The following is a 22058-nucleotide window of genomic DNA, read 5'->3' on the forward strand; positions in this document are numbered from 1 at the left end:
GTTTGGCCCACTATCCTCATGGTGAGACATGGAGGCTTGCAGCCAGACACGGTACTGGAGAAGGAGCTAAGAGTTCTCCATCTTGATATGCGGGCGACAGGAAGTGAACGGTGTCACTAGGCATAGCTTCAGCATAAGAGACCTCACAGCCCACCCCAACAACGACACACTTGCTCCAACAAGGCCACACCCATGTTAAAAAGTCACACCTTCTACTAGTGCCACACCCTATGGGGGCCATTTTCTTTCAAACCACCACATTCCACTCCCTGGCCTCCATAGGCTTGTAGCATTATCATAACGCAAAAAGGCATTCAGTCCAACTTCAAAAGTCCCCATAGTCTTGTCACAGTCTCAAACTTATTTAAAAGTCCAAAGCTCAAAGTCTCTTCTGAGCTTAATGCAACCTCCCCAGCAAAATAAAAATAAAAAAGCAGACCACACACTTGCAACATACCATGGCACAGGATATACATTACCATTCCAAAACACAGGGAAGGGAGCATAGTGCAGAAATACTGGGCCAAAGCAAGACCAAAACCCAGCTCGGCAAACTCCAAACTCCGCCTCTCCATGTCTGATGTCAAAACACTCCAGATCTCCAACTCCTTTTAGCTTTGTTGACTGAAACACGCTTCTTTCTCTTGGGCTGGTTCTACTCCCTGTTAGCAGCTCTCGTTGACAGGTGGCTTATGACTCTGGAACCTCCAACATTTTGAGATCACTAAAGCAATCCAGGCTTCACCTTCACAGCTTCACACAATGGCCTCTCTAGTCCTCCATTCAGGAACGCCCCTGTCACAAGTCTGACCTCAGCAGCTTTCCTTAGTCACAAAGGAAGATTCCATACGCAATCCCTTTCTTCTATCCTTGACTCGAAAGACAGAACCACGTGGTCAAAGTCTCCAAGTTCTGTTGCTTGCTGGGGCTGAAACATGGCCCCCTCATTCAGTTACATCTTCACGAGCTTCCTGGTTTGGATGGTTACTTTTGCTGCCTAAACTTGGCTGTCCTTGAACTTGTTCTGTAGACCAGGCTGACTTCAAACTCAGATATCCACCAGCTTCTGCTTTAAAGTGCTGGGATTAAAGGCATGTACTATCATACCTGGCTCTAAGGTTTTCTTTAATTCCTTTTCACAAATTGGAGACTTAGCCAGGGGGGCTCTTGCCCTGAGGTCACCAGTTCCTTTATTCCATTTCTTAATCTGTTTATCTCCTTAAACTCAGGACTTAGCTCTATTCCACTTCCTGGTACTCCTTTTCTCCTCAAATTTTGCAATTTGTATTTTTCCTTGCTCAGCTTCTTCCTTCCGTTATACATCTTTATAAGCATGAACACTAGTAACCACACAATAGAGACTACACTAGACTGTTTCCATATTTCCTCTGCCAATGGAATTGACAGGCAGACTCTTTGTATAAGGGCAAAAAGCAGCCACATTCTTCACCAAAATATCACAGGAATGATCTCTAGACAACATATTAACATTCTTCTCCTCTGAAGCCTTTTGAGCCAGGCCCCAGTTCAAATCTCCCATGCGCCTACTCACTGATATGTCCCATTAAGCAGTTCTTAAAGTATCCCACTGTTTTCCTAACCCAAAGTACCAAAGTCCAAATTCCTCCAAACAAAAACATGGTCAGGTTTATCACAGCAATACCTCACTCCTGGTACCAACTTCTGTCTTAATTAGGGTTTCTATTGCTGTGAAGAGACACTATTACCTGAGCAACTCTTGTAAAGGAAAACCTTTAATTGGGGTGGCTTACATTTTCAGAGATTTAGCTTCTTCAGGGTGGGACACGGCAGCATGCAGGCAGACATGGTGCTGGAGAAAGAGCTGAGAGTTCTACATCTTGATCTGCAAGCAGCAGGAAGTGAATTGTGCCACTGGGAGTAGCCTGAGCACAGGAGACCTCAGAGGCCACCCCCCACCCCCATTCCCACCCCCTGTGACACACTTGCTCCAGCGAAGCCACGTCTACTCTGACAAAGCCACACCTCCTAATAGTGCCACTCCCTATAGGGGCCGTTTCCATTAATCTGCCCAAAAAGGTAAATTAATTCACCTAAGATCACAGAGCCTGGGCACAAACTGAGTACGAACCTCTGCTTCACGCCTGTGTAAGCTTCCTCCCTCTGCACCTGTGGCCTTCAGACCTGTGTGCACGTTCAACTCTCCTAAAGCAGCAGCCCTCTGCCAGATCATGAATCTGAACAGGAGGGGCAGTTTCTCAAAAGCAAGCCACTGGATTTCGATATGTAGCAAAGCGTGGAATCCCTGCATCTTCTGTTTTGTTCTGAACTGTTTAAGGCCCTTTGTGACCTCAATCCAAAATGGAAAACAGTTTCCAGTTCAGGTAATGGCCTTGGTATGGGAACAGCTGGATTTCCCAATACTTTGTGCTTAAACAGAGAGACATGATGAAGCTTCATATCACCTGTAAGCAACTCACCCTAATATAATAATGTTGGAACAACCTCTAATATTTCTCCGTGGAAACAAACTAAAGAGGAAAAGTTACTCAGTTGCAATCATCCAGGCAGTGAACCCAGGCTTCTGACTCAAATTACTTGCCCTACATCGAATTTTTTCTTTAAAATGTCATCTTATTCTATTGAATATATATTCACACTCTGAGTACAAAATGTAAAATGTACAGTGAGTTTGATGGTTAGTTTTAATCATCACCTTGACAAAATGGAAAATCACCTGGACAGAGAGCCTCAGTGAAGAACTATCTAGACCAGGTTGGCTTGTGGTCCTACCTGTGTGGAATTGTCTTGTTTATATAGATGTGATACTGTGGACGGCACCATTCACTACGCTTGATTTTTGGAATGTGTATTACCCAACAAATGTAAGCTTAACAGTCATCTACCACAGCATCTTGACTGTCTCTGGGGATATTCTCTACCTCAGACTGCACAGGGTTGCACGGCCAGTCATGTGGATGTGCCTTCTATGGTTTTGTCAGTTTCATTTTGAGTGGAATATTGTCTGCAGGCTTTGGGCCTTGTAAACTATCCTGCAATAATTTCCCTCATGCCAACATCATTTCTTTGTGAGGCACAATTACTGGGAGCTCAATAAACTCATCGGGAAATGTTCATTTAAAATTCTGATAGATCTTGTCCAATTCTGTACGTGAGCTGTGATGTGTCACCCTGCCTTTTGCAATCTACGAAGGTAGTATTTTTCTGCACTCCTGGTACAGTGTGTGACTTGTTTTTTCAAGTCTTCACTGATCTGATTGGAATTTTATTTTGTACACGGAACTTTTAAATTTAAGAACTTGAGAAGTTTGAACTGCAGTGTGAAATTTTAAAATTTGGAGCATTGGAGCCATCTACTATTTCTATTTTTGCAAAGTAAATTAACATAGTCCTTTCTCTTAAGCAGAACGATTTCTGAAGTTTGGCATCTTGCAACCCTAACAGACTCCCTGATCTGTGTGCATTCTAAAAAAAGAATCATGACTATTATATAGCTATTAATCTCTATAAGTGTGATCATATGTATGTATGTATATAATCTCATTCATAGTCAGTATGCCTAACAGCTCATATAGTATATATTATGGCTTCTATGTTATAGTTGAAGGATAGACTCCCAAGTACTTGCTCAAAGTCATAGGCATAATTAAGAGGCATTCATAGCCTGTGCTGCTCTGCCTAGAGCCTGCTGTCTTTCTCTCTCTTTCTCTTCTATACCATGTTATTTCAAGATAGGACATAATAGGACATATTTTATACAGCCGAACAAATCCCGTTCGTTCATGCAGCTTATTCTATCAGTGGTCACAGTTAAAGAAAAAATAAAACTCATCTCCCTAGTTATTAAAATGAATTCCGTTTTTAATTCCGGTCTCTCACAGAATATTGATGGGGATCTAATTTCTAGTCCAGGACTGCACATCTTACAATGTCCTTCTTAAACGCCCAAATTCTTTTGTTCCTGGACAGAGGCTTGGCCTGGAGCTCCTCACAGGACAATCTCCTAACCTCCTCTTTGAAACTAGCAAAATTTCCTCGTAATTAAACTAGTAGAATTTCTTCTACTTCCTTCCCAGTTGTCTTTTTCCTCAGCCCCCCTTTTTCCTTCCCCCCTTTCCTCATCTGAAATGAAAACAAACAACATATTGGTATTGAGGCACCTAAACTTATAATTATTCATATGTAAACAGCATTAAGTAGAAACACAAGGTTGCGCAGATCTCAGGACCTTTTCCATCTTGCAGACTTCATACAGCATCTTCCCATTTCCCCCTCTGCTAGCGTCCTGCTCTCTCTGTAAAAAGTCTCTCTGTTGTGTGAGTGGAGCTGTGTTATATTTACCATAATGTCCTCAAGGTCCACCTTCGTCTGTGTCCTTTGGGCTACCACTTCCCGATTCTCTTGGAATTTGAAGAGCTATCTTGTTAAATTTCTGTTTCTTAATTTTATTTATGTACCCAGTGGCTCAGCCAAGAAAGAGAATGAAACGAAGTGGCCAAGAACACAGATTCCATTTGGGCACAGCGGCTCACATCTGGAATTCCAGCACTTAGAAAATAGAAGGAGGATCAGGAGTTCAAAGCCATCCTGGGCCTACCTCGCAAGTTTGAGGCCAGAAGGCACTACATGAGACCCTATTTAAAAAATCCAGTTTCTGAATTATAAACATAGAAATGGTTTTTAAATAAACTTTTTAAAAATTATTTATTTATTATGTATACAATATTCTGTCTGTGTGTATGTCTGCAGGCCAGAAGAAGGCACCAGACCTCATTATAGATGGTTGTGAGCCACCATGTGGTTGCTGGGAATTGAACTCAGGACCTTTGGAAGAGCAGGCAATGCTCTTAACCACTGAGTCATCTTACCAGCCCCCTTAAATAAATTTTTTAAACACAGATTCTAGTCAGGTATATATGTATTGTATATATCATATATATATATGTGTGTGTTATATTATATATATCACATGTGTTTTATATTATATGTTATATGTTATATATTATATATGTTCTCTATATATTATATATGTGTTCATATATGTATTCACAGCACTTAGGAGGCTGAGGCAGGAGGATTGCTTCAAGGGTGAGGCCAGAGTGGATTACAAAGTGAGTTCTAGACTAACCTGGGTTACAGAATAAGACTCTGTTTCAAACAAGTAAGGAAGCGAGAACAGATTCCTTTATACAAAGACATCTATAATATAATAAATGCATATTTACTTATACTTAGAACCACCAACAGTTGTCTTCTTTAAAAAATGTTTCATATATGCTTTTTGGCACTTTTATATACATATACAATGTTTCTTGATTATACCCACCCCATCTTCCCTGACACTCCCACCTCCGACTGTCCGACATGTCCCCTCCTACCTTCATGTGCCCCTCCACTCTGCTATAGTGTTGGGGACTGCAGACCACCAGACCCGAATTTTCTGTAAACAACTTGTTTTCCTCTGCTCTGAGCAGCCTGCAGCTGCTCTGAGCACGAGACCCTGATGGCAGGGGAGTGGGTTCTGATGAGTCTGCAGCTGAAAGATCCCCAGAGCTGGGCGTGGCCAGAGCTCTATATAAGCTGCCCCTGAACATAATAAAGGGACATTCTTGGGGAATTCAAGGATGACCCATGTCTCTGTCTCTGTGTGTTTGTTTCAATCTCGAGGCCCTTGCCTCGAGAAATAGAAATAGAAATAGGCGTAGTGCCGTAATACACATAGTACAGGTGCTACAGGACCATAGTACACATAGTAGCACGGACGGTTCACTATAACCCACAGAACCCAATTAGTGTCACTTGGGTCTTGGGCAGGCGAGCTGTTTTTATGAATACAATAATCATGTCATGTCTAAAAGACAACTCCTAACACACTCCTCCCACCTTCCAGCTCTTACTTCTCCTTTTCCTGGGCACTGGTAGAGGGATTGATACAGATTCCCATCTAGGTCTGAGCATCCATTGTCAATGCCCCTCAGCACTGTGACCAGTTATGAGTCTCTGCATTGACTGCCACCCACTGCAAAAGGACGCTTCTCTGGCTAAGGCTGAGCGCCGCACAGACTTGTGGGTATAAGCATTCATATAGACAAAATGACCATTTAGTAAAATAAAATATCAGGTTCCCCATAGAGCTTATGACCTCCCTAACCATAGGCTTTTGATCAGGTTTGCCATACCAGGTCCGGATTCTCTGCAGTTGCATAGAACTCAAATTCGGTCAGGAAGTGCTTGGATACCTAATAACATTCATGCCCTTTTGCACCAGTGGGCACATCTGGCCTATGAGTTGGCAATGTAGCATGCAAGGTCAATATACATTGGATTTTGAATAAAGACTTAGAGTGAAATAAAGATGGAAACATTTGACTAGCAATTTTTAGTATTGACGGCATGCCAAACTGACAATATTTTGCATATACTGGGATAAATAACGTATTACAATAAATTTTACCTTTTTGTTTGTTTTTTTTACATTTTAAAGTATGGGACTAGAAACTTTTAAATCACACGCAGGGCTCATCTCTTAGTTGATCTTCTGTTATTGTGATAAAAACACCATGACCAAGTCAGCTTACAGAAGGAAGGATTCATTTTGGCTAACGGTTCTGGAGGGACAGCAGTCTCATGTGGCAGCAGCATGTCTGTAGACTACAGGCATGGTAGCAGGAGCCGACATCCTCCAGCAGAAGCACAAAGCAGAGAGAATAAAGTAGAAATAGGAAGAGGCCTTAAGCTTCCAATCTCACGCAGCCACTAACACACCTTCTCCAGCAGAGCCGTACCTCTTAAGTGTCCCCAGACAGCACCACCAACTGGGGCTAAATGTTTCAATACAGGATCCTATGGGAGACATTCTCATGCAAACGGCCACCGTTCACATATCTCAACTCGACAGAACTAGTTTAGAACGACTCTCAATAGCCAATGAACAAGGTTGGGCAAGACGCCAGGACTAGAGAACGAGAAGGAAGAAGACACACGAGCTAAGGGGGTCCTGAGGACACACTGCTTCAGGGTCACGATTGTCTGGAGGTTGTTCTAAATGGGGTCCATATAAAATGCAGAAACTTACAGTCTACAGCTGCTAGATATAACTTCTAACTTGCAACTTACATATTTTTATAATTCCATAATTTGGCAGTGGGAGGGTTTTCTTCTTTTTCCTCTGACTTTTAATCAATGACAAGAATTTTCTCAAGAGACTTAATATTTCAGAGATTTAGTTGGAGAGACACATTCCAAAGACAAAGGAAGCCAAGGAATGCAGCAACTTCCTAAAGGTAGAAATGGCATAGAAAGCAGGTTCCTCTCAACAAGCTTCACTTTACTATTTCAAGCCTTGAAGATACAGTAGTAAGGAATACTAATAGGCTTGTGACTTAGGATGGTTCAGCTTCACCTCCTTCTGATTTTATGATGGTGTAAATGTATGGCAATACAACCATTCTGTTATATTTAATACCTCATGCAGCCTATCCAACACTCTACTGCAAAATGGAGTTTTTGCTAAAACTTTTGACCCAAACATAGGCTAAATGTATGCATACATTTAAGGCAGTTGAGGTTAATATATGATGTTTGGTAGGAATACCAAGTCATTAATTGGGGGAAATTAAAATGTGAAAACAGAATCAGAATGGAATTTCTTGCATCAAGTCGTAATCAAAAATAAATCTTGGAGAGTGTGAGGAAAGCTCGCTCATGTAAATATGTCTGTCTGATGCAAAAACTATCTTAAGACTCTGACAGTCAATTTGTACAAAGGCTATCAAAACCTTATAAAGAAAAGAGTTAGGCAAACATGTCTGCCCAAGAACTGTCTGTCCTAAGCTGGGCCAAGCTAAAGCTATTGATACTTGTAGCCAAGGATAATTGATTCAAAACAACTTCTGCCAGACTCCTCACTTTGCCTTTGAGAACATCCTCTTGCCTTGAACTTCAACTCACTGCCATGCATATTTCTATCACAGTGCTTGGCTACTTACAAACAAACTTACAAACAGATTTGTAGGAGACTCTCTTTCCATGTATTATTAAGTGGCCACATGCATTTTTCATTTATGATATTTTCATTTAATGGTGGGTTTGAGGGAGGTGATATCCCTTCCTGAGAGATGGAGCATTTGCATATTAAATAATTCCACCCTAAACTGGGACTATAACTTAGGCAAAGTCTAGAGGACTTTTGCCAATAAACCCTGTTTTTTGTAATCAAAAGTAGAACAACCTCTAATTGAACTTACCACTGCCAGGGGTCTCATTACCATCTGATTGCATGAGAGGACTGGCTGCCGAGGACACAGGAGAAATGATCAGATGGGAACAGACTCTGTCTGGCCCTAAGAACACAGGACGAGTGCAATTCAGGAAGCAGATGGCCATCTAGGGTTGCTCTGATTCACACTCTGCTGAAGATTCCTGTGTGCCTTTGCTACATCAGAAAGTGTCTGCGAAGGCTTCATGGATACAGGTAAGGCGCAGCCTACCCTAAAAATTTCCAGAAGACCTGAGGAGCTTTGTACCATGCCGCACATCTCACTTGAGTGGAAATGGCTTTGGAGTTGAGTTTGAAGATCTAATTTGAGTCTTATGTCTAATTATATAGGTTGACATTCCTTGGACTGTATGTAGCAGGCTTTCTTTGAGGATATCAACCAGTTGCCAAATCATGACACAGAGACTTCTTTTTTGGTTTCTCAAGACAGGGTTTCTCTGTGTAACAGTCCTAGCCATCCTGGAACTAGCTCTTGTAGACCAGGATGGCCTCGAACTCACAGAGATCCTCCTGCCTCTGCCTCTGAGTGCTGGGATTAAAGGCATACACCAGCACGGCCAGGGGACACAGAGACTTATTAGTTATGAATGCTCTACCTTGTCTAAGCTCTTATTTCTTGCTAGTTCTTATAACTTAGATTATTCCTGTTTCTCTTTACCTATGTTTTGCCTCAGGGTTTTTTCCTTCCTTCCTTCCTTCCTTCCTTCCTTCCTTCCTTCCTTCCTTCCTTCCTTCCTTTCTTCCTTCCTTCCTGTCTTATTTTCCTGTTTTCTTCATGGTTGGTTAGCGGTTGCCTGACTTCTGGCCTGTACATGTCTCTCTATTTCTCCCTTGTACTTTTTATTCCTTTTTCTCCTTCTCTTCTTTCTTGAGTCTAGATTTCTCCTCCTATTTATTCTCTCTGCCTGCCTAATTATTGGTAGTTCAACTTTCCATTATACCAATCAGGTGCCTTAGGTAGGCAATATGAAACAGCAACACATCTTTCATAATTAAACAAATACAGCATAAACAAATGTAACACATTGTTAATAGAGGTAGCAGAACCAAATGTACACACCTTCACATAGTTAAATATTCCATAGCATAAACAAATGTAACACATATTTACATAGTTAAATATTCCACAACAACTATGTGGCTCATGTGACTATATCAGGTAGCTTGTTTGTTTGTATTTTGTTTATTTTGTGTATCTAAGCACATGAGGGCATCTATGTGCTAGAACATATGTATGGAGACTGCAGGTCAACACTAGGTATTGAGGTAGGGTTTCTCACGGTCCTAGAATTTAGCTAGGCTAGACTAGCTTAGCTGGTCAGTGAGTCCCTGGGATCTACCTGTCCCTGTCTTCGCAGTGATGACATTAAAAATCTACCTATTGTGGAATATTATTTTAACTAGACACAGATGTGTTACATTTGTTTATGCTTCAGAATATTACCTTAACTGTGTAAATGTGTGTTACTTGTTGTGGGATTCCCCTCTGTATGCTGTGAATGCCACTGGTGAATAAAGAAACTGCCTTGGCCTGTTGATAGGGAAGAACTTAGGTAAACAGGGAAAACGAACCTAAATGCTGGGAGAAAGGAGGCAGTCAGAGAGAAGCCATATAGCCCCACGTAAAGATGGAAAGTTCACAGAGAGTCTGGATTATGTATAATATTGTGTCTTCTTTGAATCTTTTGACTGTAAAGGAGCTAAGTACAAAGAGACATTTCATTGTATGGGCTGCTAAGCTAAACCAGCATGTATATTATAAAGGTATCTTGACCTTAGAATTTGAGTCTAAGGATATGTTGCTTTGGAAAAGAGGTTCTTCTTTTGTTTCCACAGAAGCAAACCTGTGGATTGCTTCCAGACTAATGTGGTTTGATACACCGAGACCTCCTGAAAGGTTTCCTTGAACACTCCTCAAAAATTACTTCATCCAAAAAAACAGCAGAAAGCAGTTTGGGTAAAAACTGTACCCATATTTCCAAATATTGTTTATAAATGTTTCTTTACATTTAAAGGGATATATGCTATAGAAATTTGCATTGGTTAATAGATAGTCATCTATAATTATTGTTCTTTTTAAAAGAAATATGATGTTGGGATGGCCCGGGCGGCCTGCAAGCCAGGCAGAAGCTGTCGCCAGAGCAGTATAGGGTCCCCAAGCGAGTGGCAGAGTCAGGTGGCTGGATGTGGTGGACGGCAGAGTAAATGAACATAAGGCTATACATAAAGCTAAACATTTATTACTTAAAGAAAGGGAGACATAGACAAACATAGAGAGAGACAGAAAGCACATGTGCACACGGCAAGAGACGGACAGGAAAGAGAGGAGCTAAGATGGCGACGAGGTCAGGAGTGGCTGGGGTGAGCGTGGTTAGTTCTTAAAGTGACAGTGAAGAATAACAATAATAGTCAAGCTTATAGTCATATTTTAAGTTTTCCAGATGTACATAGATATATTTCATATGGACAGGGATTCTTCAAATCATTCAAAGACCTTCAGAATATGGCATTTAAGATGTTTTTAAAACTTAGGACTTTTTTTGACAATGAGACACACCTGCTCCTGGCAGCACCAATTACCTCAAAAGGAAAATAGGCACCAAAGAGGTTCCTTATGGAGTTTGCTAGCCATTTAGGCAAGAAACTGTCCTTGCATGAACTGCTTGATGGTATACTGTGTGAACTGAACATGCAGGACCCATGGAAAAAATGACTGTTGAAGTTGCCTAAAGAAGGTGAGACATTTCTTTGGGGGTTTCTGCTTCATGAAAGAGTCTGCTAGACATTCTGAAGGACACAGAAAAATGTGACTGACAAACTGCCAATATAGGTAGAACTGTCTTTAAAATTTTCTGCTTCATGAAAAAGTCTGCTAGATACTATGGGCCTGTAGGCTGCAGATGGATGACCCAACAATACAGAAAAATTTTGGGTGACTATCTAGGCATTGAGATGTCTCTGTCAATTCTAGAGTTTTGGAAGTAGCTTACAATACACTTCCTGTTTTCTTAGGTAATATATCCTTCTGTGGTCTTTGATGGAGTTGAAGAATTGATAGTTATAGTTTTCTCTAGTTATGATAAAAATAAAGTAGATATAAATATTCTAACTATAATTCTTACTTGATACCTGTTTTGTTATCTATAATTTTATTATGTTAAAGTTAAAACCTTCTTTTTTATTTAAACAGAAAAGGGGAGGTGATGTGGGTTTCCCCCCTGTATGCTGTGAATACTATTGGTGAATAAAGAAACTGTCTTGGCCTGTTGATAGGGTAGAACTTAGGTAGGTGGGGAAAACTAAACCAAATGCTGAAAGAAAGGAGGCAGAGAGAGAAGCCATGTAGCCCCACCAGAGATGGATGCTGGAACTTTATCCAGTAAGCCACAGCCACATGGTGATACATAGATTAATAGGAATGGGTTAAATTAATATATAAGAGTTGGCCAATAAGAAGCTAGAGCTAATGGGCCAAACAGTGATTTAATTAATATAGTTTCTGTGTGGTTATTTTGGGAGTCTGGGCAGCTGAGAAATTAACAAGCGGCCTCCCTTCAACTGTTACTTTTGTTTATGCTGCACTTGTTTAACTCGGTAAAGATGTGTTGCATTTGTTTCACCTTGCTTGCCTAAGGCACCTGATTGGTCTAATAAAAATCTGGATGACCAATAGCTAGGCAGGAGAGGGATAGGCAGTGCTTCCTGCAGAGAGAAGAAATAGTAGAAATCTAGGCTTAAAAGTGGGTGGGGGATGAGAGAAGAGAGGACAGAAAGAGGGAGATGCTCACAGTCATCCAGGCAGCTGCCAGGGAGCAGATACCAGAAGCAGTGAAAGTAAGATATAAGAAGGAAAGAAAAGTAGAAATCCCCGAGGCAAAAGGTAGATAAAGGGAAACATATTAAGTTAAGAGAGATAGCCAGAAAGGAGCCTAAGCAAGTTTGAGCAATCAAAACTAATTGGCTGAGAATTCAAAACCAATATAATAATAAGTCTCTGGGCCATGATTTAGGAGCTGGTTAGTAGCTGAAAAGAAAAGGTTTGGTACATCTGCCCTTTTTTTTTTTTTAACAGGTTCTGGGAAGCTAAACATAGGTCCTTGTGTTAGAGAGGGAAGTGCTTCACTGACAGCTGTCACCATCTTGCCAAGTGCTTTTTTTAACTTGGGATTTTAGCATTGGCACTTGGAAAATGAGCTACCTTCAGAACCACGAAAAATCTAACACTCACATCTCCAAAGTTTTGCTGAAAGTTTTGGCAGCAAGCTTGGGCATAAAATGACAAAACTATTGTCCTTGTCTTACTTGGCATAGATTTGCATATATTTTACTTCAGAAACAATGTTTTTGATTATAGGACATTGTTCCTGACCTTTCTGGAGTATTAAGTGGTACAAAATGTATACAATTTTTCCCATTTGAAACCGAAATCTAATTTGTTCCTAAGAGTTCAGAGGAGAGACTATGGAATTTGCAAAGTAGGCCCTCCACTTACTGAGTAGCCGGATTGAATTAGCTCAGCGTGTGACACTACATGGAAATGGGCTCTGTGCGAGTATAATTAATTAAAATTATGTCATATTGAATTGGAATGGCTCCTGAATCCAACGACTTGATGCCCTGATGAGGAAGGACACACAGAAGGAAACCTCGTGACAATACAGTCAGAAGGACTGACGTAGCTGCCCGCTGAGTCACATATGAGTCACACCTACAGCAGTCTGTAATCACGAGATGGTAGGAGCGAGGCTGGGGGATTCCCCTCAGCATCTCCAGAAGGAGTTAACTGAGCTGACAAGTTGAGTTCAGACTTCTGAACACATTGCTTGTACGTTAAGACACCTCCACTGAGTGGTGTTATAGTGGTCCTAGGAAATGAACACCCTAGCCAGAATCAACTTGAATATAGGAATAACAAGAGGAATAGTATCAAAATCTTGAAAGTATTTATTCAGTCAATAAAACATACTGAAAATTTTAAATTTCATTGACTTACTTTATTTTAGTTTGTGTGTTTGTTCTGGGTATATTGTGTGTGCATGGTCATGAAGGCCACTGAAAATATATGGAGGTCAGGTGACAACTTGTGAGATTTAGTTTTCCCCTTTCACCATATGGGGCCTAGAACTTGGATTCAGGTCATTGGGCTTGATGGGAAGTTCGCTTACCTGCTGGGCCATCTCGCCAGCCCAGGACTATCTCTTTTAGTAAAAGAGTAGTTGCAAAATTATAGCTTACATGGTGATATTATGTTCTTTTTCATTAGTATTAATATGATATTCATTATTATCTAGAATGTATTTCTAATGGAAAACTTTCATAAAGAATAACAGGAATAAATTATGATGCATCCATATTATAGGATAACTACCAGCAAGTCTGAAATTTCTGAGGAAGCCAAGACAAAGAGGTAAGAATCTACAACGAACACTTTAAAACTCTGAAGGAAGAAATCAAGGAAGATACAAGAGATGGAAAGATAGATTGATAGATTTAATATTGTGAAAATGATCATCCTTCCAAAAGCAATTAATTTATGTATCCAATGCAATCCTAATCAAAATCCTATACCATCCTTTGCAGAAAAGTGTTCGATATCATTAGCCATCAGGGAAATGCAAATTAAAACTGCTTTGAGAATCTTACTCCTAGAGGACACTGGTAGTATGGTAAGCATGCTATATATACAATATAAAAAACCCTGTGTATAATATATGCATATATACATAGTATATATACACAGATCTATTCTGCATATTAACCAGCTTTTCATTACTATACTGAAGTACTTGAAATGAGATACTCATAAAGAAGAGGTTTATTTAGCTTATAGTTAAAGAAACTGGGGCAGCAGCTTGGCATCTCATCACTGGGCAGTAGCTGTGACCGCAGTGTGTGCTGGGGATGGCAAGGGATGGTGTCCAGGATCAAGAACACAGAATAGGAGGGGCCAGCTCCATTTGTTTACAACTCTACTGAAAATTCAGCCAGTTGCAGAAGGAGTAGCCTTTAAGGAAAGACTCAACTCCTTTTAACTCTTCTAGATTCAACCACCTCCCACCTGAGCCGCCCCTGGAATTAAGCCTCCATTAGGAACCTTTGGAGGGACATAAAAATCCTATCTAAACCATAGCACCACAGCTTGGTCTACCTGATGCCCAGCCTATGATTAAACTATTAGCCTCATGCCTGCCCTCTCCCCGCTCCTTCCTGTTCTCCCTCTATTCCCTCCTCCTTCTCTTTATCCTGGTCCTAAGCAAGGGCTAGAGCAGCACATTGTATCCCTAAGCCTCCAAACTCCATTTTTGAAGCTCTCGTCCCCTTTGGGCAACTCCAAGACATCAACGGTAGCCAGAGTTCAATTCCCATTTCTTCTTTGCTTACTAGCTCCATGCTTTGGGTAATTTTCAAGTTACTGAACTTAGGACCTGTTTTCCCATCAGCAAACCAGGAAACTGTAGTAAGCCTCCCACGGGACAGCCACAGGAGTCGAGTGGACAGCATGTGTGCAGGATTCTGCACAGACCTGCTTAGCTATGGGAGGCCAGATGTCTGTTCTCTTCCAAACTTGATTTACTTCCCCTTTGAGAAATCCTCATAGGTCCTGAGGCAGCACTAGCTGCTCTACGCTCTGGCCCCAGGGATGTTTTCTTCTTCAACCTAAAGCAGGATTTGCAGGGGTGTATTGAGATTTTTCTTTTTTGAAAAAATAAGTTTCGCTTTCTCACCTAGTTTGAACACAATGTGACACTTTCATCTCTGAATCCCCAGTATCGGGCAGAGTCCCGCAGGTGGCAGAACTTAGCAAGTGTTTAGAGAAAAGTGGGAATCCTTGTCAGCCCAGATCCACTCAAGTTGCTATATAGCCCAGGATGACCTTGAACTCTGGATCCTCCTGCCTCCACCTTCAAAGTCCTGGGCTTATAGGTGTTGCCACCATGCCTTGCTTTGGGGGTGACTACACTATCCTCTAACTTCAACCAATTTTTCCCTCGGGAAGGAACCAAGTGCTCTGGTCACATTCTTCCTTTAATCATAGTTATTTGCAAGTATTTCTTTTTTCTTTTCCTTTTAATTTAGCTGTCCCCCACGAAGAGCCAGTTACATGATAGCCGGAATTGCAGCTCATTCATCTCAAAGGTCCCAGCAGTGTGTTCCACCATTTGCTTAAGATCCAATTCTTCTTGAGCAAGAAGCAAGGGATGTGACTCATGCAGACAACGCACAATACAGTTCTGACCTTTTTTTGCATAGGCCTGCTCAGCAAACCACATCCTTGGTTGCACAATGGAGGGGGCAGGGCTATTGTCAATGCTAAAGTCAGTCGGGGTTATTAGAAGTCATCCCGTCTTCCTCTAGATAAAACATAGTTCGAAACCATTAATTCACAACACATTTTAAGATCTGGGCCTTTCTCTTTCACTGAAATATCAGGACAAAGAGGGGGAAAAGGTCATACATGTACAATATAGAATACAAACTCTGAACAGGCTGGAAATCAACAGAGCTGAGGAAAACATAAAGTAGGATAGGAACCCAGTAACGTGATCGTATTGCTTCCATAGACAGACTTTTAAATAAGGCTCGCCTTAACAGCAATTAAATTGGCCTACTACATGTGACTACTTAGGACGGACTGCACCATTGATACCATATTGCATTAAAGTTCCCGTGAAGACAGGGAGCAACTGAATGGAGGCTTTTCCCGAGGCCAGTAGCATCTTGGTGAATTTTTCATCCGCTCAAAAAATGTTTGCTGAGCTTCTGCCATGGGCCAGCGCTGTGCAAGTCTTGGCTCCTGGGTAAAACAACGCGGGCCCTGCCCTTAATTTTTCATTCTTGCTATTAAATATTCCACCTTAGCCATATTTATCCTGGTCACCAGACATACTACAAGGAATGAAGAGAATGTTCCTGAAGCAGTCTGGACGTTTCCATGGGCATTATGTAATATCTGCGTGACTATTTGCCAGCTTAATAGTAATGGGCTAAAAATCAACCATGAAATTGCGGGTGAAGGCCCTCTTGCTTCGGACTTTTAAATGTCTTATTAGCTGAGTCCACTGAATCGGATTTATTTTTTTTTTTTGAACTAAAACTTGTTTGCACCTTGTAGCAAAGAGAGAGTGTTTTGGCTACGCTAGGAATATATATGCACCATTCATCCCGGGGTTTCATGGGAGCTGGTTTTCCTCCTAAACTGCCATATCTCCTCCTTAGCCCTACAGAACAGGTAGAATGAGGCAGGCATTTAGGTATCTTCTGACTCAACTAGACCCAGCATTTCCTTTATTCTTATAACCTCTGAAGGTGTTTTCTTTTTTTTGTTTAGCAAATGAATTATATTTATTAGTTCATCTCCTCCTTAGCCCTACAGAACAGGTAGAATGAGACAGGCATTTAGGTATCTTCTGACTCAACTAGGCCCAGCATTTCCTTTATTCTTATAACCTCTGAAGGTGTTTTCTTTTTTCTGTTTAGCAAATGAATTATATTTATTAGTTCATAACATTTCATTTTATCATTTTCATTCAAAGCAGGCTCCACCAGTCAGAACATGTGATTATTGTGACATAATTGGAACTAGCAGTAGGCAGTGTGGCTATTGATTTTGGAATCCGATTATCTACGGTTTAATCTTCTCTACCCCACTCACTAGTTGGACAACCTTGAGTAAACCAGGTACTTTGTTATGCCTCAGTTTCGACCCCTGTGGATTAGTGCCAATGGCAGAGCCTACCTCATAGGTTTGTGAAGGTGCTTGCTTCGTTACAGCCTCCTTTATGATCCTGTTGGACCCAAAGCAGGACAAGCTGTACTTATTTTAAGGTTTCCAAAATCTTATCAGCTTGGGAACACCTGTTCTTATGACACAAGACTCTGAGGTTCTAGGATCCCAGGCCCACATCTCCTTTAAAAGATATGAATCTTGAAAGGAGAGAAATGAGCTGGCTGAAGACCATCAGCTACTCAGGGTTAGCCAGTACTAGAATCCAGAGCCTACAGATTAAAAGACTTCTTAAATTAGTTCAAAGTCCACCTGTAAATGTCCCAAATGTACCTAGACCATGGGTACAAAACAGACACTAAGGCCACCAGCTCATTGCTGGACATACACTCTGTAGGCAGAAAACACTCAAGTCCTGTCGATTTCCCATGGAAGAACTGAAAACCCCAAGTATCTCTCTCTCTGGAAACAACAAATGATCAGAGGTCACTGCACATAACTTCCTCAAGAAAATAAATAACAGAAGCTGGGCACGGTAGTGCACGCCCGTAATCCCAGCGACAGGAAGGCAGACACAAAGGGGTTGGGAGCTCAAGAAATAAGTAACCAATTAGACCCTTCTGATATAAAACAACATCAACTAAACCAAATCGTAAGCTGACCTAGAAGTGCAAACACTCTGATGATGGATGTGGGCAACAGCTGTTGCCTACAGTTGTGGAGAGGGATGGAGGTGGTGCAGCTGTGGATGGAGGATGGAGGAGCTATGGATGGAGGATGGAGAAGCTATGGATGCAGGGTGGAGGAGCTATGGATGGAGGATGGAGGAGCTATGGATGGAGGGTGGAGGAGCTATGGATGCAGGGTGGAGGAGTTATGGATGGAGGGTGGAGGAGCTATGGATGGAGGATGGAGGAGCTATGGATGGAGGATGGAGGAGTTATGGATGGAGGATGGAGGAGCTATGGATGTAGGTGATGCGGAAAAGCAGCTATGCTGTGGGAGGAAGCCAGCAAGCCCTGACTTCAAGCCCCTGCCCTGACTGTGGACTCCAGGCTCCCAGCCCCAGTCACAGGTGCTAGGTAACCCTCCTCAGACCAGTCTTGACAGCTCCCTAGACTGACTGCAATCAGTGACTGAATACATCAGGGCCTTCTGTGCAACTTCAAAGCTGTGAATCCTGGAAATGCTAAGTCCGTCCCCAAAGGCCAGCAGGCAGCTGAATTCGGTATCAGTGGGCTCCTTAACACTCATTTCTACCGCTGCAGGGATTGTAAACACATTCACACTATGAAGTAATATTATTACTATTAATAATGTTTACGTTTTAAAAATATTTTCTTTGACCAATGATTTCACAACTAGAAATCAATTTTAAGGGGAGAATAAGAGACACATATACAAAGATATCTAAAACTGCCTAATGGTGCTTTATGACAGCAGAAGTCGGAAATAAGTTCAGTGGTTAAAAACAGGGCAGTGACTACAGATAGTATATGTTTACATAGGAGAAAATGAAACCGTTGTTCTAATTGATATTCTGAGAATAAAGTCAATGATATAAAAAATACTTAGGATCAAATTCCAAGTCAAAAAATTCAGAATACAACCCGGGAGTGATGGTGTACACCTGTAATCTCAGCGCTCGGGAGACTGGGGCCAGCCTGAGCTATACATTTTAAAAACTGGAATAAAAATCTATGCATGTGCCTTGTGAGGATATTTATGAGAAATATTCTATCTTTAGATAAAAGACAACAATGAAGCTAGCCCAAATGTGAGTAGCGGTACATCTAAAAGCAAAATTTACTCTTTTCTTTTTGAAAAAAAAAAAATTAAGGAGCATTGACTGGTGTGTTTGCCTGCATATATATCTGCGGGAGGGTGTCAGATCTCCGGAACTGTAGTTACAGTTTTGAGCTGCCATGTGGGTGCTGAGAATTGAACCCAGTTACTCTGGAATCACAGCCAATGTTCTTAACCTCTGAGCCATCTCTCCAGACCCTAGAATTATACTCTTGACATGAGCCAACAAGTTAATGACCAACTGAGTAGGATTATAAGGGCTATTTATTTTTCTGTTTGTTATATAGCTTCTATGCTATATAATACTTTAAAAATGGACCAGTTTTATTAACAAAATATGAGCATGTTTACTATGTTACAAAAAAAAAACCCCAGATACCTAGTTTCTTTTCATAGAAACACTTAATAGTTTCTGGGATATTAGTCTAAGGAATCTGTGTTATAGAAATTATTCATGTGTCTGTGCTAACATCCATTTTCAAAAAATTAAAGAATATAACAAAACTTCAATTTTTAACAACACATCCTTAAGTCATTCCACATAAGACACAGGTAGGCCATTATTTTTTATTGCTTTTTTTATTTTAGGCCATTTCTTTTCATTGAAATTAAACTATATTAAACTAAATTAAAATCATACATACGACTGAAATTACACATGTATATGGCATGCCATTTAATGTTTACTACACATATAATGTATTACTATTTCATTATTATTTCATTATTTCTAATGGCTCTATGGTGTTCTTTTTCTTATATAACTAGAATGCTATTTGTTTACTGTGTTCCCCATTAATAGACATCTAAGTTGTTTTACATCTTTTGTTAGCATAAACAATGTTACAGTGAGCACATGTGTGCATGTGTGTGTGCGTGCATGCATGTGTGTGTGTGTGTGTGTGTGTGTGTGTGTGTGTGTGTGTGTGTATGAGAGAGAGAGAGAGAAAGGGGAGGTTAGGTACGGGTGTAGAACATCAATCTATACACTGAATTTCTTGTTATAAACTGCTGGGTTAAAGGCTTATGTAATAGATAGGAGATATAAGCCTGTAATCCTAGCATTCAGGAGGTTGAGACAGGAGGACTTCCCACAAATTTGAAACTAGTCTAGACTGCATAGTGAGTTGTAAGCAAGCACTGGCTACAGAGTGAAACCTTGTCTCAAAAAACAAAATAAAAATTTATTATATGGCAGAAAAATGTATACATGATTTTTAAAAGTTTATTTAATGATAGTTTGTGACCTTAAAACAAATTTTTTTAATTAATTTTACTGAGTTCTACATTTTTCTCTGCTCCTGTTCCTGCCTCTCCCCTCCCCTTAAACCCTCTTCCATGGTCCTCATGTTCCCAATTTACTCAGATCTTGTTAAAACATTTTTTTTTTAAAAAAGACCCTAATTATAATAATCTTAAATGCTAGTTTGTAGCTGTGTACGTGGTAGTGCAGGTCTTTAACCCCAGTACTAGGGAAGCAAATAGATCTCTGTGAGTTTGAGGTCAGCCTGGTCTACATAGCAAGTTCCAGGTCAGTCAGGGCTACCTAGTAAGACTTTAATTCAAAAACAACAAACCAAACCCTCCAACCTGCCTGTGCCGCTCAGCTACATGCCCAGCTACATGTTCTCGGGGCAGGTCAGGTTTCCTAGAAGTGGGGAGTGAGACAGGAATAAGTGCATGTAAGGGGAAAGTGCCCACCAAAGACTCCTGAAAGGAAGGACGGAAGCTGGTTAGAGCAGGGCGTGGAGGAGGCAAAGACATATCACTTCAGGGCAAGTTTAGTCCCATCCTGGTCTAAGAAGAACCTGGGAACGTGGTCAGATTGCAGAGCTGGTCCCACCCACAAGAAGAGGAGTCATGGATTTTAACTTCCTATCTGTTCAACTTTGTTTTCAGGTCCCAATGGGGCAATCCTGGAAAAGGAAGTCATGTTGCATTAGTGGAGAACATCTGAAGCAGCTGAAGGACAGACAGACAGGATCCTAGACTACAGGAAGTCCAGGCAGGTCACCAGAAACATCCACTATTCCCTCCAACCAAAGTCCAAAGACTCCAACCATTCCCAACTCGTATCATCATAAAAATGTCCATTTGTAACTGTAATTCATTGTTCTTCTCTGTGACTTAAAGGTTCTCATAATATATGCACATGAAGGAAAACAAAGAAATGTGTCACTTCTGCTACTGATGTGGGATGTCCTTTTATATATGTGTTACTTTTATTGACTAATGAATAAAGCTGTTTTGGCCAATGGCTTAGCAGAGTAACGCCAGGTGGGAAATTCAAGCAGAGATACAGAGAAAAAGAAAGTGGAGTCAGGTCAAAAGCCAGCCAGCTGCCAAGGAAACAAGACATGTAGAAGATGAGGTAACGCCACGGCCCTGTGGCAATATGTAGACTAATAGAAATGGGCTAATTTAAGATGGAAGAGCTAGCTAGAAATACATCCAAGCCATTGGTCAAACAATGTTGTAATTAATATAGTTTCTGTGTGATTATTTGGGTCTGGGCAGCCGGGAAACGAAAGCACAGTCTCTGTCTACACACTACCTAATAAAAGCTTACCTGTTGGCACAGAACTAAAGATTATTTTCACAGTTGTCAAGTACACATTTTCCCCAATCTGGTTTGCTGTTGGGAGTTTGTGAACCCTTGTGCTGAAATTTTAATACAAATCAATGTTTTGCAGGTCTTACTGGAAGTTTCTTGAAATGTTGGTTTCTGGTTTTAAAAAGCCTCCCCTTTCAGGGTCTGGTAACATGGCTAAGTGGATAACTCAAAGACAGCCAAAGGATGAAGTACTGGTCCAAATTTCTTGGCTGACAGATATGACATGATGTACCTCTTACCACACTCTCTCCTGTGTCTCCCAGAGGAACATCAAACTACTATACTAAGATGGTATTGGAATGAGAAGGAAGAGGGACGGAAGGCAGTCGGGATAAGACTCCAGGCTTGCTTGACACGTCTGCATTTTAGATGGGGAAGTGCCTTAGAGGCCTAGCTTTCCTCTGTGGTATTGTCCTTGGCATTACCACCAGGCTCAAAGAGGCTACAGAGCTCACGCTAATTATTTAAGACAATCTTCCTGGGGACCAGAGTCTTCCTCCCTGGGCAGGTTTTAAGAGTTCAGTCCTTGTGCATCTTTACCCCCAGGAGGTTGAGCTCCTATAAGCTGCCCCTGGGACCAGGACAAGTCTCAAGGCAGAACAGTGGCGTGGGAGGGTAAATACAGCCTTCAGACA

The 22058-nt window shown here is 41.1% G+C and overlaps 1 long non-coding RNA gene across 1 annotated transcript in view; it reads left to right on the top strand.

Annotated features, from left to right (window-relative positions):
• Nucleotides 1-21064, top strand: part of LOC146891421 (uncharacterized) — a 46995-nt gene extending 25931 nt beyond the window's left edge. Inside the window, exons 3-5 of the long non-coding RNA XR_014997291.2 lie at nt 8256-8473; nt 13638-13685; nt 20709-21064. This is a non-coding gene — a long non-coding RNA (uncharacterized LOC146891421). The remainder of the gene's footprint in view (nt 1-8255; nt 8474-13637; nt 13686-20708) is intronic.
• Nucleotides 21065-22058: the final 994 nt, after the last annotated feature.

This window comes from Myodes glareolus, chromosome 16 (genome assembly GCF_982192425.1).
Source record: "Myodes glareolus chromosome 16, mMyoGla1.1, whole genome shotgun sequence".
NCBI classification, from domain to species: domain Eukaryota; kingdom Metazoa; phylum Chordata; class Mammalia; order Rodentia; family Cricetidae; genus Myodes; species Myodes glareolus.